At 43.8% G+C, this 20,158-nt stretch overlaps 1 protein-coding gene and 1 long non-coding RNA gene across 2 annotated transcripts in view; one reads left to right on the top strand and one right to left on the bottom strand.

Annotated features, from left to right (window-relative positions):
* The window catches only part of zcchc24 (zinc finger, CCHC domain containing 24), a 216,530-nt gene that overhangs the window by 129,878 nt on the left and 66,494 nt on the right, over positions 1-20,158 (top strand). The window lies entirely within an intron of this gene.
* LOC140714496 (uncharacterized) lies at positions 781-11,323 on the bottom strand. The gene is made up of 3 exons (XR_012095884.1): positions 10,460-11,323; positions 8,392-8,532; positions 781-2,374 (listed from the first exon to the last, which is right to left on the bottom strand). It is a non-coding gene; the product is annotated as an uncharacterized lncRNA (long non-coding RNA).

Consider the following 20,158-nt stretch of genomic DNA (forward strand, 5'->3'; position numbering starts at 1 on the left):
AATCTGGGCTAAGTTTCTTTGATGATGAAAATTTCTATGAGAGGTTATTTCATTAGATATAATCCAGAGTCCAGAGTAACAGATCAACAAACAATCTGATGGAGGAACACAGGGGTCAAGCAGCACTGGGGCAGAGGGTGATGGAAGGAACTGTTGATGTTTCAGGTTAACAGTTATTGAGTCTTGAGTCAACAAATCCTCCCCCAATACCAAGGCAAGAGGGTGTACAGTAAATAGTGGGGTATTCAGTGAGGGGGAGGGACAGAGAGAGCCCTGGGTATATCTCACATCCTAACAGATCGCAGAACAATTCAAGTGCAGAAGCTGGAGGCCTGTTCTGGAGCAGGAGGACTATCCGTGTGTGGGCTGGAGAGAGGGAAGGGGCTTGTTTTGCCGTGCATTGTGGGCATGCTATGTTGGTACTGTAATTATGGTGATATGTACTTGCAGGTTGCCCCTGGCACATGCTTAGGTTAACACAAATGATACATCTCACTACGTTTCCATGCACACAATAAAAACAGCTGACTCTGAACAGTTAATGTAGTGGTTGAGAAGACATACAGGGTACATTCTTGGGCCAAGGCACAGAATACAGAGCAGGGTTATACCAGGACTGCATACAAAGCTAATGAGAGCACAGCTCGAGTACAGCATGCAGACGTGGTCACTGCGCTGTAGGAAGACGTGATCGTACTGGAGAGGGTGCAGAAGAAACTTATGAGCATGTTGTCAGGGCTAGAAAGTTGTAGCGGTGGGAACGATTGGATAGACCATTGAAGCTGAGGAGGGCGAGGGGAGTATAACTGAAGTGTGTCTAACCGTGAATGCTGTAGGGGACTCTGGATAGAGGTAATACCTTTGGTGTCTGGCAGCTGCATTCTACTTGGTGCTGATGCCTCTGGTGCTCATCCATCTCCTAAATCTCCCACGTCTGCCTGCAAGAGACACCGCTTCAGCTGGTGGGCTAAACAACGCGAGGGGGTAGTGTTAACACGGCACCACTGGGTGAAGGGCCTCATCGCCAAAGTGACCGGTCAGAGCAGATAAGTTCCCTGAAGTACCACAATGGCCACGCGTTCGAGACCAGGACGAGCCACCAAGTCGGAGGACGTCAGCTGTGGTCTGGCCTGTGGAGGGATGGGTACCGCCAGGCCTCATTAGCCCAAGGCACCCAAAAGCACCCCGATAGGCAGGTTGCAGGACCAAAACCCAACCAAACCAAATGAGGTAGGCTGGATCAGTTTCTCTTCACAGAAGAAGGAAAAAAACAAAAGATCATTGACCAGAAGGATCTGAATCAGGTTTAATACCACCGGCAAATATTGTGAAATGTGTTGTTTTGTGGCAGCAGTACGTTGCTATATATACACATACATTAAAATAAGTACTGCAAAAGGGAACAAAAATAAAGGGAAAACAACAATCAAGCGTACATGGGTTCATTGTCCATTCAGAAATCTGATGGCGGAGGGAACGAGGGCATGTCCTGGGGGGTCCTTAATGAAGGGTGCCAGCTTTTTGAGGTATCACCTTTTGAAGATGCTGGGGAAGCTAGTGTCCATGTTGGAGCTGACTGAATTTACAACTTTTTACTGCTTTTCCTGATCCTGTGCAGTGGCCCCTCCATGTCAGACGGCGATACAACCAGTTAGAATGCTCTCCATGCTATATCATTAGAAATTTGATAGTCTTTGGTGATAAGTCAATTCTCCGCAAATCCCTAATGAAGTATCGTCACTGTTGTGCCTTCTTTGTAATTGCATCAGCGTGCTGAACCCAGGATAGATCAGGGTAGACCAGGATATATCCTCCAAGATATTGACGCCTGGGAACTTGAAACTGCTCACACATTCCAGTGTTGACCCTTTAATGAGGACTGGTCTGTGCTCCTCAACTTCTGTGAAAAGCAAAATGTTAGTGCAAAAACACACAATCAGAGCCAAGTCCACAGTTGTGCTAGAGGTGGTCGGTAGTGTTCCCTGCTGGGGCTGGTTAGGGTTGTGCAGTTTGGTTCAAGAGCCAGATGGTTGTAGGGAAGCAGCTGTTTCTGAGCCTGATGGTGAGGGTCTTCGGGCTCTGTAGCTCGTAGCAGTGAGAAGGGGGCATGGCCTGGGTGGTGGGGATCCTTGATGATGGATGATGCTTTCTTGTAGCAGAGCCTCCTGTAGATGGTGAGGAGGACTGTGCCTGTGATGGACCAGGCTGTGTCCTCCGCTCTCTTGGACTACGATCATAATGTAAAGTGAGATTAGGCTGGGTGACTTTTTCTCCTGGCACAGATGCAATGGGCCGAATGTCCTTCTATGTTGCTAGTTTGTTGAGCCAGTTTTTCATTGATGCTGTTGTGTTTCTTTGTATCTACTGTGAACACCTGCAAGAAAATGAATCTCAGGGTAGTATATGGTGACATATCCCTTATGTACTTTGATAATAAATTACTTTGAAGTTTTCTGTGATTCTAAATCAAAGGGCTGAATGGACTTCATCAGGTTCCTAGTCCAAAGGGACTCAATCCTGTTGCTGCATCTACAGATTGAAAAAAAACCATGCATTTGAAAGCTGTAAGGAATGTTTGAACATTGCCAAAAATCACATGAGAGCCTTTTCAAAGGGGTCGTTTCAAATGACCCAACAAAGCCTCCTTTTCAGGTTCTGTGATCGTAGCAGATGATCAGTCTGTTGATCTTTCCCTTTCCCTATGAATCAGAATCACAATCAGGTTTCATACCACTGAATAATCTCATGAAATCTGTTGTTTGGTAGCAGAAATACTATCCAATACTGTACATAACAAAAACAACAATAAGAAATATATATATATCAACAATTAAATTAGCAGTGCAACAAGAGATCATAAAAAGTGGTGAGGTAGTGTTCGTGGGTTCATCGTCCATTCAGAGGTCGGGTGGCAGAGGGGAAGAGTTGGTTCCTGGAACACTGAGTGTGGGTCTTCAGGCTCCTGTACCTCCTTGATGGTAGCAATGAACAGAAGGCATGTTCTGAATGATGGGGTTCCCTACTTTGGGGCAGCACGTTACTGTAATGCTTTACAGTACCAGCGATCCAGCTTCAATTCCTGCCGTTATCTGTAAAGATTTTGTACGTTTCCCTGTGATTGCATGGGATTCCTCCCACAGTCCAAAGCTGTACCAGTTGGCAGGTTAATTGGTCATTGTAAATTTTCCGGTGGTTAAGCTGGGGTTAAATTGGGGGATTTCTGGGTGATGCTGCTGGACGGGCCTACTCCACACTGTATCTCAATGAATAAATAATGGGTGCCACTTTTTTGAGGCATCTTGGTTAGCTTGGAGGCATTGCAAACTAGCTGGCATAACCGTACACTCATTTTAACACCAATCTGTAGGATTGCATTTACATCAGGTTGAATATTGTGATGCAGTTACTTTCCCAGCAGTGAAGATAATCAATACCTCTACCCACTAACTTCCCAGCAGTCACCTTATGTACGGCCAGGACATACAAGCAATGTGTATAAGCTGTCTTGCAAATTTATATTATGTTTCATTGTTATTATTGTGTTCTTTATCTTTTCTGGTGTTTTTTTGAGCTGCGTCAGATTCAGAGTAACAATTATTTCATTCCCCTTACTCTTGTGTACGTTAAACAATTATATTGTTGATGGGGAACATTTTGACGTTGTACCAATGAAATGGAAGCCGCTGCTGTAAGCACATAAAGACACTTCACCTGCAAATCTGCTGGGGTCATCTATAGTGTCTGGTGCTTCCGATGTGGCCTCCGCTACATTGGCGAGACCCGCTGTAAATTGGGTGACAGCTTTGTCGAGCTCCTCCACGCCATCCGCCGCAAGCGAGAATTCCCAGTGTCCAGACATTTTAATTCTGTATCCCATTCCCATTCTGACATGTCAGTCCGTGGGCACCTCTGTGCTAAGATAAGGCCACCTCAGGGTGGAGGAGCAACATCTTATATCCAGTCTGGGTAGCCTCCAACCTGAGGCCGTGACTATCGATTTCTCCTTTCATTGAACAATTCCCCTCCCCACTTCTGCTATTCCCCATTCTGACCTTTCACCTCTTATCACCTGCCTATTACTTCCCCTGGGTTCCCTACCCCTTCTCTGTCTCCAGTTATCCACTCTCCTCTCCTATCAGATTCCTTCTTCTCCAGCACATGATCTTTCCCACCCACCTGACTTCACCTAACACCTTCCAACTAGCCACTGTCCTTCCCACTCATCTTTTTATTCTGGCATCTTTCCCCTTCCTTCTCAGTCCTGAAGAAGGGTCTTGGCCCGAAATGTCGGTCCTTTCCATAGATGCTGCCTGACCTGCTGAGTTCCTCCAGCATTTTGCGTACATTGCTTTGGATTTCCAGCATCTGCAGACTTTATTCTGTTTGTAAAGACACTGGTGTTTTGGTAGGTTTCCTGTGTTAACATGGAAAATTAGACCATGGTTTGCAGAAACCTCAGTAAGAAAGCTCCCTCAAATTTGCCTTCCTGTTCTCTCCTCTTCCTGAATTACATATGTACAGATAGATACCGGAAAAAAGCCAGGATCATCATGAAGGATCCCACACACCCTGCTCATGGACTGTTTGTCCCACACCCATCAGGGAGGAGGCTACGCAGCATCCACACCAGGACCACCAGACTCAAGAACAGTTACTTTCCCCAAGCAATAAGACCAATCAACACCTCCCCCCATTAAACCACCCCTCCACAAACCCCACCACCACTACTCTATCATTTCCTGTCAGTTACCTTATGTACAGAAACTCCTTTGCCTAGCATCACCTAATGGACGTACAATCAATCTATTTATATAGGCTATCTTCTGTACTTGTATTTATTTTTTTTATTATTGTGTTTTTTATCATATTGTGTTTTTTTTTTAGCTGCATCAGATCTGGCGTAACAATTATCTCGTTCCCCTTCTGACTTGTGTACTGGAAATGACATTAAACAATATTGAATCTTATATCAGAGAACTGATTGCCAATCTGGTCACAGGACATCTGGGATGATGTCGTTGGATTTCAACCCCGATGTTTTTCCAACATGTGATTTCTTGGTTATGAAGTGATCTAAGTCATTTAACAATGTTGTTTACGTTTTCCATTTCTCTCCATCTGAACTATTAGACCTTAACCTCAGTATTTCCTGGCTAGCAGCACTTAGCAGATTGAACACAGAGCCTAGATTTGCATCTCAGTCCATCGCTCAGGGACCTTCACCAAGAGAACAGAAGTACCCCGCTTCTACCTTCATGGGGGGCAAGATGAGATGGGTTGTAAGTGGTGGCCTTAGCACATATGCCTGAATCTCATTAATTCAAGAAATTTCTGCTGAGCAAGGGAAAACTTAACTTGGTCAAGTTATTCTGAATGTAAAGAGATCCTAGTTAACGTTCACCTTTGACCTGCATCAATAGAATATGTACACCTAATCTGCCTTCAGAAGGGTAATGCCACCCATACTTGAGGGAGAACAACTTATGCACTCTCTCACACTCATTCATGCTAACACTCAGGCACACTCATTACTCACACTCAGTCTCATCTTATTCACACACAACTCACACTCACACTCAAGATTCGAGATTGTTTAATGTCATTTCCAGTACGCAAGTGTAAAGGAGAACAAAATAATTGTTGCTCCGGGTCCAATGCAACACAAAAAAGTACACAAAAAGATAAAGAACTCAATAAATATAAATACATATGACAGCCAATATACGTTGACTGATTGTATGGCTATAAAGTGACACTAGGTGCAGGAATGTCTGTACATAAGGTGACTGACAGGAAATGATAAAGTGGTGATTGGGGGTGTGGAGAGGTGATTCAGTGGGTGGAGTTGTTGATCAGCCTTACTTCTTTGAGGAAATGTAACTGTTTTTGAGTCTGGTGGTCCTGGCCTGGATGCTAAGTAGCCTCCTCCTAAATGTGACTCACTCACTCACACTCAGTTACACACACACTGTCTATTGCATACACACTCACTCTCATTCATTCTCTCTCTCTTTTATTCACTCTCATTCCCTTTCTTTCTCTCTCCCTTTCTTTCACTCTCTCTCTTTCACACTCGCTCTCTCTCTCCCTCCTCTCTCATTCTCTTTTAAATTCTCTTTCTCACTCACTCTCACACAGCCTCTTAATTTCTCTCAAACACAATCTCACTCTCCCTCTCTCTCCCTCTCTCACACTCTCTCTCAAACACCATCTCACTCTGTCTCTCTCCCTCTCTCCCCCTCTCCTTCCCTCTCTCTTTCACTCTCTCACTCTCTCCCCCTTTCCCCCTCTCTTTCACTCTCTCACTCTCTCTCTCTTTCACTCTCTCACTCTCTCCCCCTCTCTCCCTCCCTCTCTCCCCCTTTCCCCCTCTCTTTCACTCTCCCACTCTCTCCCTCTCTCCCCCTCTTTCACTCTCTCACTCTCTCTCTCCCTCTCCCCCCTCTCTCTTTCACTCTCTCACTCTGTCTCTCCCTCTCTCCCCCTCTCTCTCTTTCACTCTCTCACTTTCTCTCTCACCCTTCCAAACTACTCCAGCAAATCCGATCAGTTGCTGTTTCTGGCAGCCTCGCCACTGATGTGGCCTCACATCTGGAAACCATCAGTGTAAACAATGAATCTGGAGGAGGAGACGCAACCCCCAACTTCATCTCCAGAGAGGTGCGGAGTGGCGAATACACCATGTGCTCCTAGTCCATGAAACCTGCTTTTTGTAAAAAAAATACTACATATATTTTACTTGGCACAGCAGTACAATCTCACGAGTCTCTCCAGAGGCCCTTGGGCCTTGCAATGAAAGACTTTTTTTGTTTTGTTTTCGAACAAGGCCTCCGTTCTGAGAGCTTCAGTAATGGCACAGCCCGCACAAATCATGCTGTTGTTCTGCTTTGAGAGCACATTCAGGTTTCACTCAGCAGGCTGGTCAAACAAAAGCCCCTGGCTCAGGCAGCCCTGCCACTTCTACTTCAGAAAAAAAAGAGGAAATAAAGTACAGGATTCTTGATTTTATGAACACACTTGATACTGGAACTTTCTCAGAATCAGAATCAGGTCTATTATCACCGACATACGTCGTGAAATCTGTTGTTTTGTGGCAGCTGTACAGCTCAACGCATAAAATGTACCAAAGTTATGATTCAAGATTGTTTATTGTCATTCTTGTGTAAAGACGAATGAAGTGATTATTACCCCGGATACCAATGCAGTGTAATAAAACACAATAAACATAAAGAATGCAATAAAAAAAAACAGAAAAACACAATAAATATAAATGTAAAAGCAATCTGATAAAACAGTGTACACAAGTAACTGAGTCTGGCTGTACACACATAACATAAGCTTATATAGGATTAGCTTCTTCCCCTCTGCCATCTGATTTCTGTACGGACATTGAACACTACCTCACTACTGCTTTAAAATTTCTGTTATTGCACTACTTATTTTAATTTAACTATTTAATATACATATATATACTTACTGTAATTCACAGTATTTTGTTCTGTACTTATCATGTATTGCATTGTACTGCTGCTGTAAAATTAACAAACTTTATGACATATGCTGGTGATAACCTGATTCTGAAACTGTGTACATAATAATTAAATAAGTTGTGCAAGAAGTGTGCAAAACACAGCTAAGTACTGTTTATGGATTCATGAACCATTCAAAAATCTGTTGATGGAGAGGAAGGAACTACTGAAGTATTGAGTGTGTGTCTTCAGGCTCCTTTACCTCCTCCCTGATGGTAGTAATGAGAAGAGGGCATGTCCTGGATGTCTTTAATGATGTTGCATTTTGGAGGTATTGCTTTTTGAAGATGTTCTCGGTGGTTGGGGAGGCTAGTGCCCATGATGGAGTCTCGCTTTCTGAGGTCTTTTTCCTGCCCTTATCTTACCCGCCTAAATGGCCTCATTGTTTCCGAATGCCTGGCAAGCAACAGTGTGGCTGAGTAATGGTATCGTCTGTACCGTTTTCACTCTCACAGGGCAGGATTATTCCTGGTTCTCTGTAGGACTGTGCAGAGTTACAGTGGGGATGGAGATCACCCAGGAGGTGACAAGGAGCCTCCTTTCATACTGAAACAGCAAGATTGGGGAGGGGGGAGAAGGGGGTCCCAGAGACACTGGGGGGCTGACAATTGAGCATTGTTCGCTGCCTGAAAATCTCTCCGAGCACCGCACCTGTCAGTCCCTTCTCAGCACATCGCTCTATCCAAAAGCACGTTTCACAAAACAAACAGCTGCAGCCTCCTCCCCCCAGACTGAAAAACGGATTTGTTTTACTCCAAGACAAAAATTTAGCAACACTGGAGTTTAGCAAATTTCTCCACAGAAAAATAACTAAAACCACTAGCTTGTATCGGTTCCCGGCTTTAGACTAAACACTTCTGACCTGGTAATCACAAACGAGAGCCAGGAACATCTGTCCTCATCGCTGTTGGCAGCTCCAATTCACTGTTCCTTGTTTAAGTGTCTCTGCTATAGTATTCACACACCCTGACGGGAAATTTCCACCATTCTCCTGCAGGCAAGCCTGGGGAGAGTGAAATGACAAAACCTGAGTGAACAATGCAATGCAAGCATACAATCAGACACTCGGTGAATAGCAGGCACAAAATGCTGGAGGAATTCAGCAGGTCAGGCAGCATCGATGGAGGGCAGTAGACAGTGGGCATTTCGGGACAAGACCCTTCATCAGAACTGAGTTCTTCCTGCATTTTGTGCACGTTGCTCACTATCTCTTGTGTTTAAGACAATGATCAATTGTTGTCTTAATGTGAATTCTTTCTTTTCCCAATCCACGTTCTGCCTCCCCTCCCACCTCTTCTCCTCACCTTCCCATCATCTCCCCCTGGTGTCCCATGCTCCACTCTCCTCTCCTATCAGATTCCTTCTCTTTCAAACCTTCACCTTTTCCATCTATCACTTCCCAGCTTCTTTCTTCATCCCCCCTCATCTGGTTTCATGTATCAGCTTCCAGCTGGTCTCCTTCCCCTCCTCTTACCTTCTTCTTTTGGCTTCTTTCCCCTTTCTTTCCAGCCCAGATAAGGGCCTCAACCCAAAACGTTGACTCTTTATTCCTTTCCGTAGATGCTGCCTGTCCTGCTGAGTTCCTCCAGCGTGTTGCTCTGGATTTCCAGCATCTGCAGAATCTCTTGGGTTCTTGATCCATTCCAGCCCACAATTCCTTCTCTAGTCACATTCCTGTTGCAGTGACAGACATGCCCTCAAGAGGGCAGAATGTGTGGATCATCATGGCTGCTTTTCAAATCCAGGGTGTGGTTATTGTAATCTCTTTACCCCTTTACACTTTGTGGCTTTCCCTCAATCTGCTCTCACCCTTGTATTAATTAATCCACCAATAAAATGGTGTAATTAATGGGGCTTACTGCTTTTGATACCCCAAGACCACAGCTGAGGGCAGGTGTGTGCTAAACACGGAAAAGGCAAATTTCTTTTCTGAAGTACCATTCCAACTTAAAAAGAACATACTGCCCATAATGCCGCTGGCATTTCGGACAGCAAATAAGGTTCTCAATCTCTGGCGGTCTTCATCGCGTCAGGAGCTTCCTCTTGGTTTTTGCTACTGTCAGACATGCAAGTCTCGGGTGGAGACTCAGGAATGCTGTCAACCTCAGATGTGGAAGGATTCTTCATCACTGTTTCTTGTTTGACCAATCAGGGTTGTTAGCCCTGAGCTGAATCCCCAGCCCTGGAGGATCGGTGGATTTCTCTCAGCCCTTTCTCTCTACCCTTTGACCTGTTTGGCATGGGCGACCCTACCAAGAGCCAAAGCACAGGCCAGCATAGCTCTCCAGGCCATTGAGGCTTGCAAGCCTCCAAACCCAACAGCAAAGTAATAAATTAATAAGACACTATCAAACTCTCCTTTCAACTACGCTCATGACTGCAATATTCCTGTACTTGCATTGTAAACCAAAATAAAGTGCGACAATGAAGCTCGAGCTTCACCCCTGTCAGCCAACCAGTTCCACAGTGCCTGACATGCACAGAAAAGCGATACCTATGATGCATTGCCTTTTTCGTTCAAGTTCAAGTGTTATTGTCATCTAATTGTACCTTTATACAACCAAATAGAACAACATTCCTCCGGAGCACGGAGCACATAAAACAAAATGTACCACAAATAAGTTAATAAAATACAACTGAATATGCATGTGAAGCTCACAGCACAGGTAAAGAGTAAACAGTAAACATCTCTCTGTCTTTGTGACAGCTGGAGTTGGTGGTGGCAGGGTATTCATTAGTCTCACAGCCGGAGGGAAGAAGCTGTTTCCCAGTCTGGCAGTCCCAGTCCTGGTACCTTTGTCCAAATGGGAGTGAGTCAAAGAGATCATGGGCCAAGTTGCAATGTTGGAGATTTTTATGGAAAACAAATTTTAGTATTTTCTTCCTCTCCAATAATCTTTCTTTCCCTCACTTTATTTTTCTTTCTGTACCTGATATGCCATCGAATTCATCCACTTCTAGACTTCCTTTGCCAGGCAATTCAGTCGGAAACTGGTGAAGAGTCTCGGCCCAAAACATCGACTGCTTATTCCTCTCCATAGATACTAAACTTACTGAGCTCCTCCAGCATTTTGTGTGTGTGTTGCTCAAGATTCCCAGCCTCTGCAGAATCTCCTGTGTTCTGTTTTGTGTTTTCTAATGGATTCAAGAGTTCTGGGGGAAAGCAGAACAGGGCTCTAGTTTGGATCGGCCTTGACCTCTTCAAAAGACGCAAAGGAACAAAGTGACTGGTATTTTATTTCTTGGATTGTCTCTTAATTATCCTTGAACTCAGTTGACATTTCAAAGGGAAATTTAAAGTCTATGATAATGCCGTGGTCTGGAGTCTGTTCTTGGCCAGATTACATAAGAACCACAGACTTCAGTTCCTAAAGGACATTAGATGTTATTGGAAACCATCTGTTGGTTTTGTGGAACGGAGTGTCAACCTAAGCATTTTTATTGCAGATTTAATGAATTAATTGAATGTATCCAAATCAGGTTTAATATCACCACATACGTCATGAAATTTGTTGTTTTGCGGCAGCAGTACTTTGCGATACGGCTTAAGATGGCGCTGGTGAAGCCCAGCAATAGACAATAGACAGTAGGTGCAGGAGTAGGCCATTCAGCCCTTCTAGCCAGCACCACCATTCACTGTGATCATGGCTGATCATACACAATCAGTACCCCGTTCCTGCCCTCTCCCCATATCCCTTGACCCCGCTATCTATAAGAGTTCTATCTAACTCTCTCTTGAATGCATCCAGAGACTTGGCCTCCACTGTCTTTTGGGGCAGAGCATTCCACATATCCATCACTCTCTGGGTGAAAAAGTTTTTCCGCATCTCTGTTCTAAATGGCCTACCCCTTATTCTTAAACTGTGGCCTCTAGTTCTGGACTCACCCATCAGCGGGAACATGCTTCCTGCCTCCAGCGTGTCCAATCCCTTAATAATCTTATATGTTTCAATCAGATCCCCTCTCATCCTTCTAAATTCCAGTGTATACAAGCCCAGTCGCTCCAATCTTTCAAGATATGACAGTCCCGCCATTCCGGGAATTAACCTTGTGAACCTACGCTGCACTCCCTCAATAGCAAGAATGTCCTTCCTCAAATTTGGAGACCAGAACTGCACACAATACTCCAGGTGTGGTCTCACCAGGGCCCTGTACAGCTGCTGAAGGACCTCTTTACTCCTATACTCAATTCCTCTTGTTATAAAGGCCAGCATGCCATTAGCTTTCTTCACTGCCTGCTGTACCTGCATGCTTGCTTTCATTGACTGATGTACAAGAACACCTAGATCTCATTGTACTTCCCCTTTTCCTAACTTGACTCCATTTAGATAGTAATCTGCCTTCCTGTTCTTGCCACCAAAGTGGATAACCTCACACTTATCCACATTAAACTGCATCTGCCATACATTTGCCCACTCACCCAACCTGTCCAAGTCACCCTGCATTCTCATAACATCCTCCTGATATTTCACACTGCCACCCAGCTTTGTGTCATCAGCAAATTTGCTAATGTTACTTTTAATCCCTTCATCTAAATCATTAATGTATATTGTAAACAGCTGCAGTCCCAGCACTGAACCTTGCGGTACCCCACTGGTCACAGCCTGCCATTCCAAAAGGGACCCGTTAATCGCTACTCTTTGTTTCCTGTCAGCCAGCCAATTTTCAATCCATGTCAGTACTCTGCCCCCAATACCATGTGCCCTAATTTTGCCCACTAATCCCCTATGTGGGACTTTATCAAAAGCTTTCTGGAAGTCCAGGTACACTACATCCACTGGCTCTCCCTTGTCCATTTTCATAGTTACATTCTCAAAAAACTCCAGAAGATTAGTCAAGCATGATTTTCCCTTCATAAATCCATACTGACTCGGACTAATCCTTCTGCTGCTATCCAAATGTGTCGTAATTTCCTCTTTTATAATTGACTCCAGCATCTTTCCCACCACTGACGTCAGGCTAACTGGTCTATAATTCCCTGTTTTCTCTCTCCCTCCTTTCTTGAAAAGTGGGACAACATTAGCCACCCTCCAATCAGCAGGAACTGTTCCTGAATCTATAGAACATTGGAAAATGATTACCAATGTGTCCACGATTTCTAGAGCGACCTCTTTAAGTACCCTGGGGTGCAGACCATCAGGTCCCGGGGACTTATCAGCCTTCAGACTTAACAGTCTGTCCAACACCCGTTTCTTGCCTAATATAAATTTCCTTCAGTTCATCCTTTACCCTAGTTCCTTTGGCCACTATTACATCTGGGAGATTGTTTGTGTCTTCCCTAGTGAAGACAGATCCAAAGTACCTGTTCAACTCATCTGCCATTTCCTTGTTCCCCATGATAAATTCACCCATTTCTGTCTTCAATGGCCCAATTTTGGTCTTAACTATTTTTTTGCTATTCACATACCTAAAGAAGCTTTTACTATCCTCCTTTATATTCTTGGCTAGTTTATCTTCGTACCTCATTTTTTCTTGGCATATTGCCTTTTTTGTTATCTTCTGTTGCTCTTTAAAAGCTTCCCAGTCCTCCAGTTTCCCGCTCATCTTTGCTATGTTATACTTCTTCTCTTTTATTTTTATACTGCCCTTTACTTCCCTCGTCAGCCACGGCCGCCCCTTACTCCCCTTAGGATCTTTCTTCCTCTTTGGAATGAACCAATCCTGCACCTTCTACATTATTCCCAGAAATACCTGCCATTGTTGTTCCACTGTCTTCCCTGCTAGGGTATTGTTCCATTGAACTTTGGCTAGCTCCTCCCTCATAGCTCCATAGTTCCCTTTGTTCAACTGTAATACTGACACATCCGATTTTCCCTTCTCCTTCTCAAATTGTAGGTTAAAACATATCATATTATGGTCACTACCTCCTAATGGTTCCTTTACCTCGAGGTCCCTGATCAAATCCAGTTCATTGCACAACACTAAATCTAGAATTGCCTTCTCCCTGGTAGGCTCCAGTACAAGCTGTTCTAAGAATCCATCTCGGAGGCACTCCACAAACTCCCTTTCTTGGGGTCCAGTACCATTCTGATTCTCCCAGTCTACCTGCATGTTGAAATCCCCCATGACAACTGTATCATTACCTTTGCGACATGCCAATTTTAACTCTTCATTCAACTTACACCCTACATCCAGACTGTTGTTAGGGGGCCTGTAGATAACTCCCATTAGGGTCTTTCTACCCTTAGAATTTCTCAGTTCTATCCATACTAACTCTACATCCCCTGTTTCTATGTCCCCCCTCGCAAGGGACTGAATATCATTCCTCACCAACAGAGCCACCCCACCCCCTCTGCCAGTCAGTCTGTCCTTTATATAAGATGTATATCCTTGAATATTCATTTCCCAAGCCCTGTCCGCTTGAAGCCATGTCTCTGTTATTCCCATAACATCGTACTTGTCAATTTCCAACTGAGCCTCAAGCTCATCTACTTTATTCCTTATACTTCGTGCATTCATATATAATACTTTTAATTCGTTACTCCCCTCTCCTTTCATATCAATTCCTATTTCACTTGGCCATTCTGTATGATCTCTTCTTGAGCTTTCTACTCCATTGATTCTGTTGTCCTTTTTAACTTTTCTTATTTTCACTTTCCCTTTAACTCCATCCTTATATTTCCAGTTCATCCCCTCCCCCCTACTACTTAGTTTAAACACATCCGTGTTGCAGTTTCAAACCTGTCTGCCAGAATGCTGGTCCCACGCCTATTAAGGTGCAACCCGTTCCTTTTGTACAATTCATCCCTACCCCAAAACAGATCCCAGTGGTCCAAGAATGTAAATCCTTGCTTCCTGCACCAGTTCCTCAGCCACACATTCAGATCCATTATCTCCCTGTTCCTGCCCTCTCCAGCGCGAGGAACTGGAAGCAAACCAGAGATAACCGCCCTGGAAGTCCTGCTTTTCAGCCTTCTTCCGAGTTCTCTGAAGTCCCGCTGCAGAATGTCCTTCCTCTTCTTCCCGATGTCATTTGTGCCGACATGCACTACCACTTCTGGGCTGTTCACCTTCACCCTTGAGGATTCCCTGCAATGGATCCGTGATGTCCTGGATCCTAGCACCAGGGAGGGAACACACCATCCTTAAATCTCGCCTGTTGCTGCAGAAACCCCTTTCTGTACCTCTTACTATGGAGTCCCCTACTACCATGGCTCTTCCTGATGTCTGACTTCTCGGCTCTGCTTCTGCACCAATTTTCGACTCGCAGACCTGTCCGCCTCTCAGACTGGCAGTATCTTCTGTCCTGACAGCTTCCAAGAAGGTGAACCTGTTTACGAGAGGTACATCCCCTGGGGTCTCCTGTACTTCAAGCATCCTTTCCTTCCTTGACAAACAAAACAAAGAATACAGTACAAATAAATACTTTATTAATAACACTTCTGTTTTTAAAAAAAAGGTCTTCTAAACAATCACTGGATAATGGAGAGCCAAGCGAAAGCAAGACTGAGTCAAGGGTTGAAGTGTGTGAGTGCAAGGTAAGGTCATGGCAAAGTCAGGGTGAGGTTGAGGCAAAGTGGGGCGAGTGGAGTGGAGCAACATCTGAGCAGAAGAGAGGCAGATTTGAGGCCTGCCCGCCTAAACCGAGAGTGAGGTTTGATCGATCTAAGCTCTGGGCTGATTTGGAAAGGGTCGGCATGGCTGAAACATGATGGGGACAAGGCCCAGAGCATGTCAATGCAACAGGGTCCAGGCCCTAGGGTGAGGAACAATCTGGTACGTGGATGATTTAAACTTTGGGCCAGACGGAATGAAAAGATAGGGTGTCAGGTCCAGAGGCAAGGGTTGGCTCGGTTCCGCTTGTTGCTCTGCGACGTTTATTCGGCTCCATGCTGAACTGAGACGGAAGCTGTGGCCTGCTCCAGGCTACGTGTTTGTGGACTCACTTTTGTTCTAAGTGCTACTTGCTTATATTGTTTGTGTGATTTGTTTTTTTCTCTCTCTCTCTTTGCTCATTGGGTCTTTTTTTTTAATTAATTCTTTTGGGTTTTATAGTTTTGTGGCTGCCTGAGAGAAGACGAATCTCAAGATTGTATAGTGTATATGTACTATGATAATAAATGTATTTTGAACTTTAAAATCTATAAATTGCACTAAGTGTGTGTATATATATATATATATATATATATATATATATATGAATATATATATAAAAAGAAAGTTAAAAAGAGAGTTAAAGATACTGAGGTACATTGCACTAGTGGTGGGTAATAGAGAAGCTTTTGGAGGTCGGCAGAATGGGGATACAACCAATGAAGAGGGAGAGCAGCTGCCCTCATCCCTTCTCTTTAGGCAAATCCCTGCTGGAAATGCCCTCAAAATACTTCCAACCCGCCCTCTTTGACAAACAGACCAGGAGATGACACTTGCTCCCACGATGTGCTAAAGGCATGTAAACAATATTAAAAGATAGGAAGATGTGTACTTTGTAGATACGAAAAGGAAAGAACTGAGAAGTTGATTGGAAACTTTTGATTGTAGCAATGCTAACAGCTTGTGCTCCTGAACAGCCTACAAAATTCTTCCTGTAATTATCTCTTCTCGAAAGGAAATCTGTAGAAATTTACTGCCAGTAAACTTATTTACCTATATTTCTCAAGCTATCAACCAGTGCGTGGGCTAGCTATCACATTTCTGAATGGTCCATGAACACTACTTGTTGATTGTAACATAGATTTTTTTTAATGCATTGCACTGTACAGCTCCCAGAAAACAATAAGTTTCATGACATGTGTCAGTGGTAATAAAACCTGATTATGTTCCTGAGCTGTGATGGCTGCAGTCCAACTGTTCCTATTGGTTTAGGTTTTTACCACGGAGAAAGGTGGAGGGATCATTTACAACTGTTAATATGTATATGCACTTTGCCTTTCTCTCACTCTCTCTCTCTCTCACTCCCCCACTCACTCCCCGACACACTCTCTCTCTCTCTTTCATTCCCCATCTCTCTCTCACTCCCCCACTCTCTCTCTCACTCCCCCATTCTCTCTCTCACTCCCACGCTCTCCCTCTCTCACTCACTCCCACTCCCCCATTCTCTCTCTCACTCCCACGCTCTCTCTCTCTCACTCCCACGCTCTCTCTCTCTCACTCCCACGCTCTCCCTCTCACTCACTCCCACGCTCTCTCTCCCTCTCACCCCCCATGCTCTCTCTCTCTCACTCCCACGCTCTCCCTCTCTCACTCACTCCCACGCTCTCTCTCTCACTCCCCCATTCTCTCTCTCACTCCCACGCTCTCTCTCTCTCTCTCTCACTCCCCCGCTCTCTCTCTTCCCACTCACACCCCCCACTATCCCTCTCACTCCCCCACTCTCTCTCTCTCCTCCACTCTCTCTCTCACTCCCCCTCACTCCCCCACTCTCTCACTCCCCCACTCTCTCTCTCACTCCCACGCTCTCTCTCACTCCCACACTCTTTCTCACTCTCTTACTCTTTCATATTCTCTCACATTCTTCCTCACTCTTTCACTCACACATTTGTCTCTCATTTTCACTCTCACGCTCTCTCTCACTCCCTCACTTTCGCCCTTTCACTCCCTCGCTGTCTCTCTCACACATCGATCTTCTCTTCCATACACTTACATTTTTATAAAAAAGCATTTGATATACTTAAAAGATGTGCAAAGAAGTACAGAGGAAAATGATACCAGACGAGCATCAAACTTGTTAACTCATAGTCTCAGTTTGAAAGCTGATATCATGGGCCTGTGGCAAAGGAAAATTGTGAGAGGTGATAGAAACCAGCGAGCAGTTTGTACAAGTTCGGTGGGGTGGGGGAACTGTATTACATCTTACATTTCATAGAGTGCAGATGTAAAACTGGATAGTAGAGCTCAGGAGGGAGGCATTTTTACCAATGTACCCAGCATTGGGCCAGTTTCTTTCCATCTTAGTCTGGAAATTAGCTCAAGTACTTACTGAAACACCATTTTGAATGTACACTGTGCTCCCGGCATCTTAAATTGCCTCTGTGTTCCCCTGTTATCATTTTCCCTGCTAGAGGAAATAAATAAATCCTTCCTGTTCACTCTGTCTCGTCCTCTCTTAATGAAACCTCCTCTCTGTTTCCATTGTTCCAAGGATAACAACCCTAGCCAAGACAGTGTCTCTTCATAAATATAGCTTTCCAGCCTGAGAACGTCCTTGCAAATCTCCTCTGCAGATTGTCTAATGCTTTCCTGTAAAGTGATGGTCAAAGTGTACACACTGAGTTCTGATGCGACTTTCATTGATTCCATGCCTTAGCCAGTGAAGGCCTACATCCAATACCAGATAGTTTTGGAAAATAAGCATAACGCATAGAACATCACAGCACAGAGCAGAACAGGCCTAATGTGGTAACTGGAACTGAACTGAACACAAAACAATCAAAATAAAGTTTGATTATAAGCCACTCTCAGATTTCTGCATGGACCATGAACACGAGCTTGTTATTCCTTTTGTATTGAACTATTTACTTGTCTTAGTGATTTATAGTAATTTTCTGTCTTGCACTGCTTTGTTGGCATAAAACAACAAATTTCACATCATTAAATCAGTGATGATAACTCTGATTCTAATGCTGAAAGGTGTAATTTGTTTAGTAAGAAAAATAAATTCCAAGACAGCATAACATTCTCTGACAGGCATAATTTTATTTTATCAGGGCGTTCTCTATTATTAATTCAAAGTAAATTTATTATCAAAGTACATATCTGTCTCAAAATACATCCCTGAGATTCATTTCCTTGTGGGCATTCACAGTAAATGCAAGAAACACGACAGAATGAATGAAAGACCTCACCCAAAAGGACAAACAACCAGAAAAAAAATAATAAGCAAGCAATAAGTATTGAGAACATGAGATGGAGTGTGTTGAAAGTGAGTCCGTAGGTTGTGGGAACAATTCATTGATGGGGCGAGTGATGGTTTAAGAGCCTGAGGGGTAATAACTATTCCTGACATAAGTCAAAGTTTATTAGCAAAGTATATATATGTCACCATATACTACCCTGAGATTCATTCCCTTGCGGGTCTTTACAAGAAAAAATACAAAAAAAATTATGAAAGTCTATACAATAATAAAGACTGATAACTGCCAATGTGCAAAAGAAGACAAACAGTGCAAATAAAAAAGAAATACTGAGAAGTTGAATTGGAAAGTGTCCTTGAAAGTGAGTGTGTAGGTTGTGGAATCAGTTCGGAGTTGAGGTGAGTGAAGTTATTCAGGCTGGTTCAGGAGCCAGGGAGTCCTCAACCTGGTGTTTTTGGACCTAAAGCTCCTGTACCTCCTGCCTGTTGGCAGTATCGAGAAGAGAGCAATTCATTGAAGCCATTGTGTATCAGAAGAGACATTAATTTCACTATTAATAGTTACAACGCATCCACTGTGCTGTTCTCTGCACAGCCAAGGGCTGCAGGCAACTGCTTAAACATATTGCGAAGTTCATATTGGAGATACAGTCTATGGGCATGAAACAGCCCAGAAGTTATTGCTATATAGACCAGAGGTAATTGCTGGTGCAAACAACAGGAACAGAATGAAGTCCTGAGCAATTAAACATTTATCCTCTTTTAATGGGTTGACAGCCACCAATTAGAAAGGTTAATTGAAGTGGAGACAATGTAAAAATCCCCATGATTACCACAGTAGCGTGCCTGAGGTCAAACGCAATAAAATGATCCCTGCTTCACCTAATGCTCGTCAGCCTTTTCACACAACCATGCAATGCCGTTTTGTTACCCAGACTCTCTCACAAGCTGAATGGCAGTTAAAATGTTGGAACTGTATAAAAACTCAATTAATGGCAATCAAGGATCTTTCATCTGCCTGGTTTCAATGTAAATTTGCACCTTAAATAAGAATCAGAATCAGGTCCTGATGAAGGGTCTTGGCCCGAAACGTCGACTGTGCTTCTCCCTATAGACGCTGCCTGGCCTGCTGTGTTCCACCAGCATTTTGTGTGTGTTGCTCAGGTTTATTATCCCCGGCATGTGACATGAAATTTATTAACTTAGCAGCAGCAGTTCAATGCAATACATAATCTAGCAGAGAGAGAAAGAATACTACTACTAATAATAAATTAAATAAAACATAATAAATAAGTAAATCAATTATGTATATTGAATAGATTATTTAAAAAATGTGCAAAAACAGAAATACTATATATTAAAAAAAGTGAGGTAGTGTCCAAAGCTTCAAAGTCCATTTAGGAATTGGATGGCAGAGGGGAAGAAGCTGTTCCTGAATTGCTGAGTGTGTGCCTTCAGGCTTCTGTACCTCCTACCTGATGGTAACAGAGAGAAAAGGGCATGCCCTGGGTGCTGGAGGTCTTTAATAATGGATGCTGCCTATCTGAGACATCGCTTCCTAAAGATGTCCTGGGTACCTTGTAGGCTAGTGCCCAAGATGGAGCTTAACAGGCAATAAGACAATGCACACACCCCCTAATACCCTCATTCTAAACCCTTCTCTTCTCAGTCACCACAGTTTGATACACTATGACCACTTCAAAGTTCAAAGTAAATTTATTATGGAAGTGCAGATATGTCACCATATTCAGATTCCTATTCTTACAGAAATTCTCAGTAGATCAAAGAAATACAGTCGAATCAGTGAAGAGCTACACACTAAGAATGACAAGCATTA

The sequence above is a fragment of the Hemitrygon akajei genome, chromosome 21, assembly GCF_048418815.1.
Source record: "Hemitrygon akajei chromosome 21, sHemAka1.3, whole genome shotgun sequence".
In the NCBI taxonomy this organism is placed as follows: Eukaryota; Metazoa; Chordata; class Chondrichthyes; order Myliobatiformes; family Dasyatidae; genus Hemitrygon; species Hemitrygon akajei.